The 16,236-nt window shown below is 42.9% G+C and overlaps 1 protein-coding gene across 1 annotated transcript in view; it reads right to left on the reverse strand.

Moving 5' to 3' along the window:
* ncanb (neurocan b) overlaps positions 1–15,656 on the reverse strand; it is a 245,912-nt gene extending 230,256 nt beyond the window's left edge. Inside the window, exon 1 of the mRNA XM_029696021.1 lies at positions 15,365–15,656. The gene's annotated coding sequence lies outside the window, so the exon portion shown is untranslated. The remainder of the gene's footprint in view (positions 1–15,364) is intronic.
* Between the last annotated feature and the right edge of the window lie 580 nt (positions 15,657–16,236).

Raw genomic sequence — 16,236 nt, forward strand, 5'->3', positions numbered from 1 at the left:
CACGGAAGCCATGATGAAATGTAGAGTAACTGTGGAGATAGAGAGTAACGGTTCACTTCCTCGTTTCACCTCGGTTCCTCTCCATTTCTCCAGTCCATAGACCAGAAGCATGCAGTTTTTCAGTTTGTCAGTGAGCTCAGATGGAGAGGAAACTTTTCTAATGTCCCAACAGCCCTTCAAAGCCCTAGCCAGCCAGCCTGCCTCAACCTAAGCCCCTCTGTGTGTCTCTGTAGTGGGATGCGGAGGGAGGGAGTGTGGTGCTGGAGCTGGAATCATCCTGATATTATCCTGCTAGTACAGGTCTGATGGATGCAGTCCTGTCAATGGAGCCAACTGTTCCTGCACAACGTGGGCCAAGCCTGACTTTAATGGATGCCTCACACATTCCCAATGAATTCCTAAGAATGTTTCCTTTCCCCATCCCCTGCTACTGCTGTCTCACCAAATGCAATGCGGGCGGCTGTCTGGAGGAAGAAAGGAGGGAGGGAGTGGAAGAGGGAGCGAGAGACAAAGTGGAAGAGAAATTAGGTTTGCTAGCCCACAGAGCAGGTAATGTGGCTAGGAGAGCAGCTAAACTGAAAAATTCTACAGTGCTTCAGCAGTGAGCCCACACCAACAGAGAACAAGAACAATTTAGAAACAATTAATTTAGAAAAGGCAAAAGTTCTAAACAAAAACATATTGATTAAACATGACTTATTTTTTCATCTCTGCTCCAACACAGTTCCTAAACACTATTACAACAAGCTAAGATTCAAAAGCTTCTAAAGTTTCACTCAATTAGCATTTTCTGTGAATACAACGGATGGAATAAACAAAAGGGAGAATAAAGCCATTTAAAATTCCAGAGTGTTCTTTAAATGGAGTGTTCTAAAGGGAAAACAACAAAACTAAACACAGTGGGGGACCCATGACAGCTTTAAGAGCTCATAACAGACCTCTTATTTCTTTCCAACAGGGCTGTTGCATGCTTTGTATAATTAATGAAGATCCTGTTCACACAGAGTAGACTGTATGGATGCCACTCTATTCTCTAGATACTGTAGAACACTACGTTTGACCAGAGCCCTTCACCCAATTTCTTATGTAGGGTAATGCACTACTTCTGATCAGGACGCAGCTTCAACACACATACAGTATCATTATAGACTAATCAAAGCTATGGACACACAGGCATGGAGCCATTATGACTCAACCATGGGGACCTCATCATCCAACTGTGGATCATCATCATGCTGTTTACAGCATGAGGTGTGAAGTAGTCATTGCTCCCCAGCCCCCCGCTATGCCAGACTACGCATCGGAGAGGTAGTTTAGGTGACTCATCAACCAATGTTAACTGTAAAGATGAACTAAACAAACACACCTGGCGTTAATTCAAAAGCACTTTTGTGACGATTGTGAAGTTAACTAGCGGGAATCAGGTTTGAATGAAATGGATGGGAGGATGGATGGAAGATTGGCATTGCAAGTAGAAGGACACATGATGCCAGTCTTCTTCTGAAGAAACTGTCTCTGAATTAATGCCAACCCTCCAGAAGTTTCGAACACATTGTCTCAAAAATGTGACGAAGTGGACCATCTTTCGTCCATCCATCTCCTCCACAGCGCTTTGGGCAGGATGACCAGAAACTTCTGGAATACATGGAATATCCAACATGGTGCCATACTATTTTGTATAAACTTTTAACGTCCTTTAGGTTTGGTGACGTTTCCGTCTTGGACTCACTGAAAAACATTGACATCCAGTTTTCATCATGTATGGTTGGTGCAAAATAGTTTGCTGCTGCACAAGAGTTTAGCCGTTCTCCATCTGAGAAGAGATGCTACCGTGGAGACTATCTTGACCTCCGACCCCTTCCCCCGTCCTGACCCCGTGCATGAGCAGATGGGCCCGGAGTGGCGAATAAAAGACAGCCGAGCGGTCCCAGAGTCCGGGCCTACTGATCTCTCAGTATTACGGTGCCGCTAAAGGAAAGCAAACACATAATTTATCTGCCCGCCAATGCAAAGACTATCTCCCATAGGAACTGGAGCTGGCAGTCTGATGCATCCATGTGACAGACTGAGCTGGCATTAGCTAGGCCAAAACACTGCAGAGATACAGCTCAGGCCAACCCTGGTCCAGGCCAGCTACATTTACACTTCATAGTGGATACGAGCTAGCCTGGTCCCAGATCTGTTTGTCCTGTCTTGACAATTCCTATGGTCATTGCACAACAATGACTATAGGAGTTGGCAAGACAGCACAAACAGTTCTGGGACCAGGCTAGATAGGGCATCATTATTTAAAACAGCTTCAGCAATAGCAGCGCTGGTCAATTATAGAGCGAGAGCAGCCAATTAAAGACTGTGTAATATATAACACATGACAATGGGTTGATTGCAGCCAGGTGATGTGATGAGCATTTACGATGTTCCTGCTGTGCTGATCAGGAATATGGGATAGCGTAATCAAGCCCTGTGTTTGCAACGGATAAAGTGCCGACACTAAATGCCACTTTGAGTGCTCTTTTGTCCTTGATGTCTGGTATTAAGACTGAAGGGAGAGAGAGGGGCGAAGGGGCGAAAGGGAAGGATGATGTTTTCTTTGCTGTAAAGATGCTAACTAAGGGCTGTTTGAGACACGGCTATGGTCGGGAAGCTCATGTTTCATAAATTGGTTGGGACTGATGAGAAAGCCATGATGAGGTACTGAGACTACTGTGCTGGAGTCTGGATAAAACAATCACAGTCTGCATCCTGCAAATGCCCAGTATTCGGAAGTTTGGATGACTGAGGTGCCCAAAGTAAACTGCCTGTTACTCAGGCCCAGAAGCTAGGATATGCATAATTGGTATTGGATAGGAAACACTCTAAAGTTTCTAAAAGTGCTAAAATAATGTCTGTGAGTATAACAGAACTGATATGGCAGGCAAAAACCCGAGGAGAATCCTAGGGCTTCCACTAGATGTCAACAGTCTTTAGAAAGAGTTTCAGGCTTGTTTTTTTTTAAATTAGCTAGAATTTGTAGTTTTGCTATGTGGCTCCCATTTTGGCTGTAGTATTGCGGCGCACGTGGATGAGGGCCGCACTTCATTATTTATCTCCGGTTATGAACATACTATTCTCCGTCTTAAATTTGATAATTTATTTACATATTAGGGTACCTGAGGATTGATTAGAAACGTTGTTTGACTTGTTTGGACGAAGTTCATTGGTAACTTTTGGGACTCCATTGTATGCATTTTGAACGAGGGAAACCGTTGGATTACTGAATCAAGCGTGCCAACAAAACTTACTTTTTTGGGTTATAAAGAAGGACTTTATCGAACAAAACAACCATTTGTTATGTAGCTGGGACCCTTGGGATTTCAAACAGAGGAAGATTTTCAAAGGTAAGTGATTTATTTTATCACTATTTCTGACTTTCGTGACGCCTCTGCTTGTTTGGAAAATGTTTGTAATGCTTTTGTACGCGGGGCGCTGTCCTAAGATAATCGCATGGTATGCTTTCGCCGTAAAGCCTTTTTGAAATCTGACAAAGCGGCTGGATTAACAAGAAGTTAAGCTTTTAAACGATGTAAGACACTTGTATTTTCCTGAATGTTTAATACTACGAATTTTGTATTTTTAATTTCGCGCTCTGCAATTTCACCGTATGTTGTCGAGGTGGGTCGCTAGCGGCATGCCTAGCCCAAAGAGGATTTAACCTCTTACATCTAGATGTGCCGCTAGTGGAACGCCTCGCCAATATCCAATGATAGAGCGTGGCGCGAATTACAAACACCTCAGAAATCCAAAAACTTCAATTTTTCAAACATATGACTATTTTACACCATCTCCTTTATCTAACCACATTGTCCGATTTCAAAAAGGCTTTACAACGAAAGCAAAACATTAGATTATGTCAGGAGAGTACCCAGCCAGAAATAATCACACACCCATTTTTCAAGCAAGCATATAATGTCACAAAAACCAAAACCACAGCTAAATGCAGCACTAACCTTTGATGATCTTTATCAGATGACACTCCTAGGACATTATGTTATACAATACATGCATGTTTTGTTCAATCAAGTTCATATTTATATCAAAAACCAGCTTTTTACATTAGCATGTTTTGTTCAGAACTAGCATACCCACCGAAAACTTCCGGTGAATTTACTAAATTACTCACGATAAACGTTCACAAAAAACATAACAATTATTTTAAGAATTATAGATACAGAACTCCTTTATGCAATCGCGGTGTCCGATTTTAAAATAGCTTTTCGGTGAAAGCACATGATAGCCCGGCCATCATGGCTAGCTATTTTGACACCCACCAAGTTTGGCACTCACCAAACTCAGATTTACTATAAGAAAAATTGGATTACCTTTGCTGTTCTTCATCAGAATGCACTCCCAGGACTTCTACTTCAACACCCAATGTTGTTTTGGTTCCAAATAATCCATAGTTATATCCAAATAGCTCAGTTTTGTTCGTGCGTTCAAATCACTATCCGAAGGGTGACACGCCGGCGTGTTTCGTGACAAAACATTTCAAAATATTCCATTACCGTACTTCGAAGCATGTCAAACGCTGTTTAAAATCAATTTTTATGTGATGTTTCTCGTAAAATAGCGATAATATTCCAACCGGGAGACGTTGTACCCGTTCAAACACTGAAATAAGAAAATGGTGTCTTCACATGCACGCGCGCACCAGTGTCATTGTTCTCAGAACGACCACTTTCCAAAACCCCTACTCTTTTTCGCCCAGGGACTGCAGAGTCATCATTCCCCATTCTGGCGCCTTCTGAGAGCCTATGGGAGCCTTAGAAAATGTCACGTGACAGCAGAGATCCTCTATTTTTGATAAAGAGGCTATAGAAGGACAAGAAATGGTCAGACAGGGCACTTCCCATATAGAATCTTCTCAGGTTTTGGCCTGCCATATGAGTTCTGTTATACTTACAGACACCATTCAAACAGTTTTAGAAACTTTAGGGTGTTTTCCATCCAAATAAAATAATTATATGCATATTCTAGTTTCTGGGCAGGAGTAATAACCAGATTAAATCGGGTACGCTTTTTATCCGGCCGTGAAAATACTGCCCCCTATCCTAAACAGGTTAAAAGAGCTGAACGTGCAGGACTGTGTTCCTCTGCTGTTCCGCACTGGCTTTAATAAATCACAGGAGAGACTTTATGACCACAGTGCAGTTGTATTTCTTTATCCCCTTTGAGATAAAGCTTTGCATGCAAGCAGCTGAATTCTAATTGAGTGATGGCAAATCCTACAGTATCTTAACCTATCTCTGCTTTTACATCTGACGCTTTCAGGTGTTCTGCTCATCTTTTTCATTCCAGCACTTTTTCATTAAAGACCATTGAGGTGAATGCTAGCATACCATTCCACACTGGTAGACGGACAGTGCTATCCCCAACCCTGACTCCTTCAGACGCCCAGAGAAGCCAGTCAGCTAATGGGTCTCCTCCATGCTGCCCTCTGATACTAGCTGGAGAGGTGTTTTGGGGAGAGGAGTTCTGACTGCTTCTGATCAGTCTCTGTCAATACAAGTAAGGCCACACAAGATGACGCCCAGATAGAGCTCTGCCAGCCGCCTGCAGCTAAACAAAACAGACTGTGGATGGAGGAGAAATGAGAGGCTGGGGGAAGGAGAGTAGTGGTGGTGGTGATGGGGCTTGGATACATTAAAAGAAAGGAACAAAAGAGGAAAAAATAAGGGGCCATTTTGACACCATTAAGCCTCGATGTAGCAGACTGGGGATTCCATATCAGATCCTTACTCTCTCTTGTTTTGTATTTTCCTGAGAGGATTGGACATTACTTCAGCTGGACAACCAATTTGAGCGACTACAGTGCAGGGCTGCTGCCCACACGCTCCTACTACTGGCCTGGTACTTTAGCTCTAGTGGCTCTAGTGACAGCAGCCAGTGATCAACGACCCAGCTAATAGTGGTGTCGAGCAAAGAGGCATCCTTCACTGGGAGGGCTCTCAAATCAATCTGAACAGAGAGCGGGCCGTCGGTGCAGCCCCCACACTCAAACACATAGCGTGTGTGTGTGTGTGTGTGTGTGTGTGTGTGTGTGTGTGTGTGTGTGTGTGTGTGTGTGTGTGTGTGTGTGTGTGTGTGTGTGTGTGTGTGTGTGTGTGTGGTGTGCGTGTATGATGTGTGACCAGCTGCCAGACAAACCCTGCTGGACCCAGGCAGTGACTGCTGCTGACTAGAGGTGATTCCAGCCAGACAAACAGACCTAAAAGCCTGTTAATTACAGCTGAGTGGACAGGGGCCATGCTGCCACACAGTCGGCCTGCCAGGGGAGAGACATGCTACTTGGGACACACACACACTGGATCAGAGGGTAGGGGGGCAGAGAGGGGTGCAGGGATACCCCTCTGGGAGGAATGCCCAGGGGTGGGGAGAGTGGGGTTATGGAGGGTTTGGGTTGGCATGGGGCAACACTTATGTTGATGCTGACAGATGTTGTATTTTTGTGACATACACACATAAGTAAGCGTGCACACACAGACACACAGACCCATACAGGGACACGCACACACACACACACACACACACACACACACACACACACACACACACACACACACACACACACACACACACACACACACACACACACTTTAGACCACATAAATAACAGATTATCCTTGCAAATCACTGCAAACAGAACCAGCCCCATCTCTGGACTTCTGTATTTAGTCCTTCTCTCTCTCTGTCATGCCCTGACCTTAGAGAGCCGTTTTATTTCTCTATTTGGTTAGGTCAGGGTGTGATGTGGGGTGGGCATTCTATGTTGTCTATTTCTTTGTTTTGGCCGAGTATGGTTCCCAATCAGAGGCAGCTGTCTATCGTTGTCTCTGATTGGGAATCATACTTAGGCAGCCTTTTCCCACCTGTGTTTTGTGGTTAGTTGTTTTTTGTTTCGTATCTGTACCTGACAGAACTGTGCGCTTTCGTTTCATTTTTTGTTATTTTTGTTTGAGTGTTTTGGTGAAAATAAAACATCATGAACACTTTCCACGCTGCGCTTTGGTCTCATTCCGACGACAGCCGTTACACTCTGTCTTTTCTGCATTTCCCCTCCTCTGTTATTCTGCAGGATGATAGTTATTTACAAAAGGGAATTGGTTACAACCCCACCAGTCTAAATTTGTCAAACAAAACTGAAAAGCAATTCAAATCACTGAGGAGAAGTTGACTGCAAAGATTCTGTGTGGCACGGCTAAATGCGGATTGTTTAACAAATGCATCACTCTGAGACAACACATAGAAACAAGGTTTTTCCTCAGTGTGTGTGTGTGTGTGTGTGTGTGTGTCTGTGTGTGTGTGTGTGTGTGTGTGTGTGTGTGTGTGTGTGTGTGTGTGTGTGTGTGTGTGTGTGTGTGTGTGTGTGTGTGTGTGTGTGTGTGTGTGTGTGTGTTCTCTCAATGCTCTTCTCGGTTACTGACTTGCTGATGTTTCTTTCCTAAAATGGCAACACGGCAAACAAATGAGTTGTGATATGTGCCTGTTTATACTCCCTTGCTAAGATACAGTAATGGCAATGGGAAAGGAAATTACATTTTCAAAGTGCAATTTTCCCGTCACTAACATGACAACTATTGGAAAATGGATGTCCCTATACCCTCCATTTAAGGAACAAGATTCACTTCTACACACAACCCAGACTGGAAAAAACTCTCTCTCTCTTTCTCTATTCTTCACTCTCTCCTTTCTGCACTCACTTTCATCAATGAGTAAATTGAACAGAGAATCTCACATATCTAAAGGAGTAGAATGCAAAACCACTCTAGCGGGGCATTGGCAATCTCTTTACTGAATGCAGATCTACTGCAAGGTCTACAGGTTGGACATCTGACCTGCTATAAACTCAGCAAATTTAAACTTTAATCAAATGGCTGGAGTTTTCAATGGAGTTTTTCCCTCCAGGGTATAGAGTGTGGATGAAGGACCAAAGTAGGACTGGGAGGCCCCTCCTAACGAAGATCAGTTTCAGATCGAAACGTTGTCAATAAAGAGGTGAATTGGGAGCTTTAACAGTGTGCGGGCCTTCTTGTTCTATACTACTCTTCTCCACACCAGAGAACAGCCATTAATCACCTGGAACAGTGTATGTGTTTTTATGTGCGTGTGTGTGTGCGTGTGTGTGTGCATGCGTGCGCGTGTGTGTGTATGTGCGTACATGTGCCCCATCTACAGAGAAAGTGTGCTTTAACCTCAGACCTCTTCTAAGCTGCCGTAGCTCATTCTGCTCAGCTCAGCCGATTCCAGTATCCCCTCACTACAGGAGCGGCTTTGTTGATATCAGACAGGTAGCTTCTGCTACAGGGCCTGCAAATTCTCCAATCACTGCAAGGTTGACTCCCATCACAAACACTAAATCCACCTAGATACAGCTCAGAAAGGTGACTCAGGACACTAACAGAGTAGCACAATAAATAGGATCAGCCTGATCCCAGTGTGAACCTTGATCGTGAGAATATCAGTCTGTAGAAATTAGAAAATAATAATGGCATATATTGCACTAGAACAAAAAAAATCAAGAAACATGAGCTTCTGAGCTTTTGCCTTCAGGAAGGCAGACGGAGAAAGAGGATTAAAAAATGGGTTTCGTTCTGGAAAATGTGAAAACTTAATTACATTTTCTATGCAGAACAAAACACCTCTACTGCTTTTTTGAAGCCACCACATTTAAGAGAAATGATTCACTAAGGCAAGCCGCATAAAGCTTTCTGTATCTTTTTAACATGTTAATGAGCATCTCTTTGAATTACACAAGGGGGAGAAACTAATATCAATAGCAGCACAAGCCGATAGCGAGCAGGCAGATTGCATTCACAAAGCCGACAAATAGAAATTGAGAGGCGCCACAACTGGGGTCCGAGAGGGATTTGAATGAAATTAATTACATTACTTTCCATTCTTCCATAAATCCAAAGCGATTCGTCTTGGTCTCCCCCCAGACTCAGACAAGGCAGATAGATATATGATTAGAGTTGGGCTTCTTCTAATAGGTTTCCGACAGACTCTGGGCTTCAGAAATACCTGCACTCAGAAGGAATGTGACAGGCGGAGTACCCCAGGAATTATTATCTGTAATGGGGGCTTGAAGAGCTTACAGTATGTTACTCCTTCTACGTCTCTCTGCTATAGCAACCGTTTTCCTTCTCTAAGATCTTCCAAAATATCATATAGACGACTTGGTTTTTCCCCATGTATCAAAACACAACCCCAATCAACCCACTCACAAAACATACAGCTTCTCTGGGAACTAAGTGTTATGAAGACATGAAGAAATGCCTCACCCATCTGTACCCTTGACAAGTGTTCTCTGTTGAAAGGCTTATGGGTGTCTGTTGGATGGCAAGACATATCAGGGCTGGGAGCCCAGAACTCTGTCATGGTGCCATCCACTACCACGTCATACCCTTCAGTCAATAAGAAGCAGATGCGAGGGGGAGGGAGGGTAAGAAAGAGTTTGGAGTGGCTCCATTCAGTGTTCAAACCCTGAAGTATTTCTCTCTTTCTCTCTTTCTCTCTCTTTCCTTTCCTGTGTAGCGACTCTTGTCTCTATTTAGCAGTAACAGATTCTGCTGTGCTTGAGGAAGCATCGGAGACAATGAGAGCTTTGGTCCTGTAGCAGTCCCGGTGCTGAAAACACTGCAGCCTCCTACACTCCAGATCCCCTTGGGAGGTTGCTTTCTCTCTCTATGTGAGGATTAACTGTTCTAGATAAGAAACCACTAGCAAATTGGTGAAACAAACAGCTAGTATTCTTCCCCTATGGGTTTCAGTCAGAATCACTATCCAATTCCAACCTGAGCAGCACACAGACCATTTCATTCGCCACCTGAGCCATATCACTAAACATGGATGCATCCAACCAAAATGGTCACCAAATAAGAGAGGGGAGAAAGATATTCAATCCCCAATCTTTGAAGAAGCCCCTTTGTGCTCCACATTAAAAGAAGAAAAACAGTTACTAGATGTCATGATTTATTGATGGTGTTTAATAGGCAAAATGCCCACATTGAATTATGCATTCAGGGTCTGTTACTCCAATGAATATTCACAAGCTGTGTCTGCTTAGAGTTATCTGATAACCCCTCGCTGCCTTGTTGGCTGCTCGCCTTTGTCTGTATGTGGTTAGCCAATGGCACATCTGTGCCTGCAGCCTGACACTGTGGTTAGCCAATGGCACATCTGTGCCTGCAGCCTGACACTGTGGTTAGCCAATGGCACATCTGTGCCTGCAGCCTGACACTGTGGTTAGCCAATGGCACATCTGTGCCTGCAGCCTGACACTGTGGTTAGCCAATGGCACATCTGTGCCTGCAGCCTGACACTGTGGTTAGCCAAAGTGGTTAATGCCAGAGCATTGCTAACGCCAAATGAAAGCCAACAGCCTGCTACAGCTTGGGTACACCTAAACTCTGCTCTGCCAGGTCAGAGGCTTGAGAACAGCCTGAGATTCTCCTGACAGGCCCCACGTTCATTAAGGTGATGAAACGTCTCTGGGATTCTGGCAATAGGAGGGAGAGACTGGCAAAAAGCCAGAGCCGCAAATCAAATCAAATTTTATTGGTCACATGCAGATGTTATTGCGAGTGTAGTGAAATGCTTATGCTTCTAGATTCGACAGTGCAGCACTATCTAACAGGTAATATCTAACAAATTCCACAACAAAACCAAATACACACAATTTAGTAAAGGAATGGGATAAGAATATATAAGTATAAAATATATGGATGAGCAGTGACAGAGCGGCTAAGATGCAATAGATAGTAAAGAATAGATAGTGAAGGATACAGTATACAGTATATACATATGAGATGAGTAATGCGAGATATGTACACATTCTTAAAGTGGGATTATGTGAAAGGCTATGTGCCCACAGCAGACCCCAGACAGTGGGATTCATACACATGCACACACACATGAGCGTGCAGACACACACGTACACAAACATGCACAGTGATCACACACACAAACAAACACTCACAGAATTAAAGTTACATGGAGACTGCTGTGAGCCTTTGCACTGATTAATTGGATCAGGGCTGTCAAAGTCTCTAAATTAGTCTTTCTTTGTGTCTGTCAGCATAACGCCCTATCCCCCACAACCAATAATAAGCACCATTTTGTACTGCATGTATGAATGGGGTATTGCTTTCAGCAGGAACACTGGCCGGAACCATTGACCATCTGAACCCTCTGCAGCCATTTGGAGACCCTGCAGTTCCTCATGTTCCTAAGAAAAAGTTTGGGAGTGATTTTGTTCATTCAACAGACAGAGGCTGCTTCATTAAGTCAATATTAATTTACTACATGAGTGAAACCTAAAAGAAACACTATTTCATTGGCTTGGATGCTACTCAAGTGCAAAATTGAATTCTCTGCGTTCTCGTCGCTCGCTACAAGTGTCGGTGCTAAGCTGTGTGCAGCCGAGCAGGGCGGCACATTATTGAAAGACGGAGCGAATCAACCCATGCAAAAGCAGATAATACTCTGAATTCTCCCCAATCTGTTTTTCAGCCCCTTGTGATGACAGCATTTCTGAGCAGCTTTTGGCACTCGTCGGCATCTTTGGAAAACAGCCACCGGGGAGCAGTGTGCAGCTAACTCTCTGTTGTGCATTGATGAAAAGAAGAAAAATGGAGCAGCAACCGAATTAGCGGTGCCACAGAACACCTTTATTGAGATTAGTTTAGTGGTGTCAGCAAGCTAGCCTTTGAACCTGGAGAGAGAGAGCGAGAGAGAGGGGAAGAGAGAGAGAGAGAGAGAGAGAGAGAGAGAGAGAGAGAGAGAGAGAGAGAGAGAGAGAGAGAGAGAGAGGGGGAGAGAGAGAGAGAGAGAGAGAGAGAGAGAGAGAGAGAGAGAGAGAGATAACTGATATTAGTGATTCTCAAACCTTCCATAACAAAGCCCTCACCTACAGAGAGATGAACTTGGAAAAGAGTCCCCTCTGCCAGCTGGTACAGGGACTCTGCTCACGAACACAAACAGACCTACAGAGCCCCAGGACAGCAACACAATTAGACCCAAACAAATCATGAGGAAACAAAACCCAAAAATATTTGACACATTGGAAAGAATCAACAAAAAACAGAACATTCAATGTTATTTGAATCTAAACAGCGAATATAAAGTAGCAGAATACCTGATCACTGTGACTGATCCAAAATGAAGGAAAGCTTTGACTATGTACAGACTCAGTGAGCATGGCCTTGCTATCGAGAGAGACCGCCATTGGAATAACTGGCTCTCAAGAGAAGAAAGGCTATGTGCCCACTGCCCACAAAAGGTGGAAACCGAGCTACACTTCCTAACCTCCTGCCAACTGTATGACCATATCAGACACATATTTACCTCAGATTACACAGACCAATAAATTATTTGAAAACAAATCCAATCTTAATAAACTCTCTTTTCTATTAGGTGAAATACCACAGTGTGGAACCACAGCAGCAAGATGTGACCTGTTGCCACAAGAAAAGGGCAACCAGTGAAGCACAAACACCAGTGTAAATACAACCCATATATGTTGATTTATTTTCCCTTTCATACCTCAGCTATTTGAACATTGTTACAACATTCCCAATAATATAACATTTGAAATGTCTATATTCTTTAAAAACTTTGTGAGTGTAATGTTTAGTGTTCATTTTTTATTGTTTATTTCCCTTTTACTTCTTGTCTATTTCACTTGCTTTGTTTCCCATGACAATAAAGCCATTTGAACTGAAAATGAATTGAGAGAGAGAGACAGAGAGAAAATGGAAGATACAATTTAAAAGAGAGAAAGACAGAGAGATGGAGAGTGAGAGAGAAAGACAGAGAAAGAGAGAGAGATGGAGAGAGGAAAGAGAGAGAGACAGTGACAAGAGAGATAGATAGAACGGCGCCTGTCTCACTAACAGGATTAGAGCTGATCATCTTTTTTTTTAGGGATTGTTCCAGTTTCCACAGGTGCCACCCAGCAAACCCAGGGAACTCTGATGGCCCCCAACACAGGTCAGTGACAGGGCGGAACAATTTTCCATGCGCACATGTACACATATGACTGCTCAACCAGGTGAAGGGAAAAAAGAATAACGCAGCAGTTGAGGTGTTTTGATGTCCCCAATGTCACTACGTGACAAGGCCCCTCTCCCTACAGTCTATCAACCAGCATATCCCTCCTGCTTCTGCCGCTTTCTCTTTCTGACACGCTTTGAAAATATAACACTGAAAATACATATGTAGCCTATGCTGTTCAGCTGCATCATATCTTTGTCAGACGCAAAGGCATGTTGGAGTCTGACGCAACAACCTCCACCAGCACTCGAGCACGCACTTTTATCAGTTTGAGCAGGAGACAGGAGTTATTTGTTTTCATGCAGCAAAAAGTATACAAACACACAGCCAGCCAACACACAGCCATGTTTGACAGAGCGCCATCAAAGATAACGTCTCAGGTTCCATTTCAGCTAGCTAGTTGTCATTGCTTCAGGATTTACAGACAGGGCTCCCTGCTAGTCGACTTCACCTGTTCTCATAGACTAGACGTAACATAGCAAATGTAAATCCGGGACACCCAAATTAGTATGGTATGTTACATTTGGTATGGTTACATAAGACAGAAGGTCACTTAAAGATACAATATGTAACTTTTTGGGGCGACTCGATCAAATTCATATAGAAATGTGCGTTATAGATATGTCATTCTCATTGAAAGCAAGTCTAAGAAGCGGTAGATCTGTTCTATGTGCGCTATTTCTATGCTTCCCATTTTTAAGTTTCGCTTTTGCGTCTTTTACTTTCGGGTTTTGTACATCAGCTACCAAAAGCTGAAAATACAATATTTTTGGTTATGGAAAATATATTTCACGGCGGTTAAGATGGTACAATAATTCTTTACACTATACTTGCTTGTTTTGTCACAAAAACTGAAATTAGGCAAACTATTAAAATTTTTGCAACCAGGAAATGGTCAGAGTGAATTCTGCATAGTGCATCTTTAAGACAAAAACGACAGGAGGGTGGTTGGTCAGGGTGGATGGGTAGGAGTATAACTCAAACTTCTAGCAACCAAAAGGTTGTGTGTTCGATTCCCATTATGGACAACTTTAGCATTTTAGCAACTTTGCAACTACTTAGCATGTTACATAACCCTTCCCCTAACCCTAATCTTTACCCTTTAACCTAACTCCTAATCCCCAACCCTAACTCCTAGCCTAGCTAACGTTAGCCACCTAGCTAATGTTAGCATTAGCCACCTAGCTAATGTAAATCTCATAAAATTGGAATTCGTAACATATCATACATACTGCAAATTCGTAACATATTACACAAATTACAAGTTGTAACATATCATACGAATTGTAATTCATAGCATATCACACAAATGGATGATTGACATCCACAAATTAATACATACCACTCAAAAACGTACCATATCATACTAAATGGAGTGTCTCGGTTTTACGAAAGACCAGAATCTCGTTTGACATCTCTACTCAGAATTTCTACTCTACTCAAGTTTGCTCAGATTCTCATCCTGTTGGTTTCGTCAAGGTCGATGTTCTTTTAATTGACTCGTCAACAATTAAGTGGCTTTATAAGAGAGCCGATAAGCTATTAAAACATCCACTTAAATTGCTCTAAATGTGTCACATTTAAACACACATGAACACATTTTCTGTCGCACCCCTGCCGTGGTGACGGCGGTGCTTTTGCAGACCACAACATCACGCAAAGCAGAGATTATTCACACATGACTAACAGTTAGATCATAAAGGGACAGACAAGTATCATTCTTCAATATCATTCAGTCAAGCATGAACTTTTCCTCTTAGTTAAGACTGGCTAATTGTTGTATCAATAATGATTCTACATATGTTATAACATGATTGGAAAGGGTTAAATCGTGTAAAAGCATGGCTAAAACTTTTCATAATAAAATTACATTTGAAATTAAAACCATAATGACAATTTAGTAATTCAAATGAGATAGCTAAGACTCAACCAAAATAAAGGCAGCACATAAACGTGTGTGGGGGGGGGGGGGGGGCGTGAGTGTAGCGAAAGGCCAATGTTTACATGGAAAACTAAATACTGAAGCATTTTCAAGGCATGCATGGCCTAACATTTAATTACAGTGGTAGAAAATGCGTTTCCATATAGCTCGTTTTGTCTTGTGAAGATAACATATCCTAATCCTTATTGAGCTACTTACTGTAGACTATTCTACATGATAACGACGAACCAAGATACTGGTTTCTCCAGCTTCCTATTAAGCGACTCCAAAAAGACAAATCGTAATGTAACATACTAGAATAGGCTATTTAACAGTAATAAACATTGTTCTCACCTTTTAGGAGGTGAGCTGCTCTGATGTCTCTGTCAAGTCCTCAGGAATGTAGAGCGATACCGCCTGAGGAACGTTGGTCTGATTCGTTGCAGGTGTTCGGTTATTTGCGAGCCACAGTCAGAGGTGAACCATCAAGCGGCACCAAAACGGTATAAAGTGCAGAAAAACGAATCGGGTTTAGGAGAGGTCCAAAAGACAAAAACGGGGTATCTCTCAGTGTATAACCTAGTCCATCCTATCACGCAGAGAGAAGAGAGGCATACAATAAGTGATCCGAGTGAGAACGATGCTCACTTCCCCAGAAGCCAAGCGCTACTGAACAAAAGAGCGCAGAAACGCGCTGCAGAGTCCCGCTATTCAAATCAGCGACGAAAAATGGGAGATGGGGGGGGGGGGCGTGGGCGTTGTGGGGTGTTAGTCCTTTGGATGGGCGCGGGACCGAGGGAGGGAGGGAGGGAGGGAGGGAGAGAGATGTAATTTGGCACATCTGCCCTATTACTGTATAATCCCGTTTGGCTATTTTGAGTGCCACGATTAAATAGCCTGGGGGATAATGTTACCTTGTGATGCAAATTCACCTTGACTTTGCGGAGTAAGGAAGTTAGACGTATAATTCATTCATGCTGAAACCTGAGATTCATAATTAGCCCTACTATTGTTTCTGAAGTAAAATATATTAATTATAGGCTTAAAATACGTTTGATATCACACTTTACTGATAGGCTTGTCGCTCTTCCAAACAACACTAAATTAAGACCTATCTACTAAAACTATCAACTACTCAGACAGGCATATAATACACTTCACTGTCAATATGTTAAAACGTTAGTAAAGGTATGTGTCACCAACCAAAACATTAAACTAATTGCAAT

The sequence above is a fragment of the Salmo trutta genome, chromosome 17, assembly GCF_901001165.1.
Source record: "Salmo trutta chromosome 17, fSalTru1.1, whole genome shotgun sequence".
In the NCBI taxonomy this organism is placed as follows: domain Eukaryota; kingdom Metazoa; phylum Chordata; class Actinopteri; order Salmoniformes; family Salmonidae; genus Salmo; species Salmo trutta.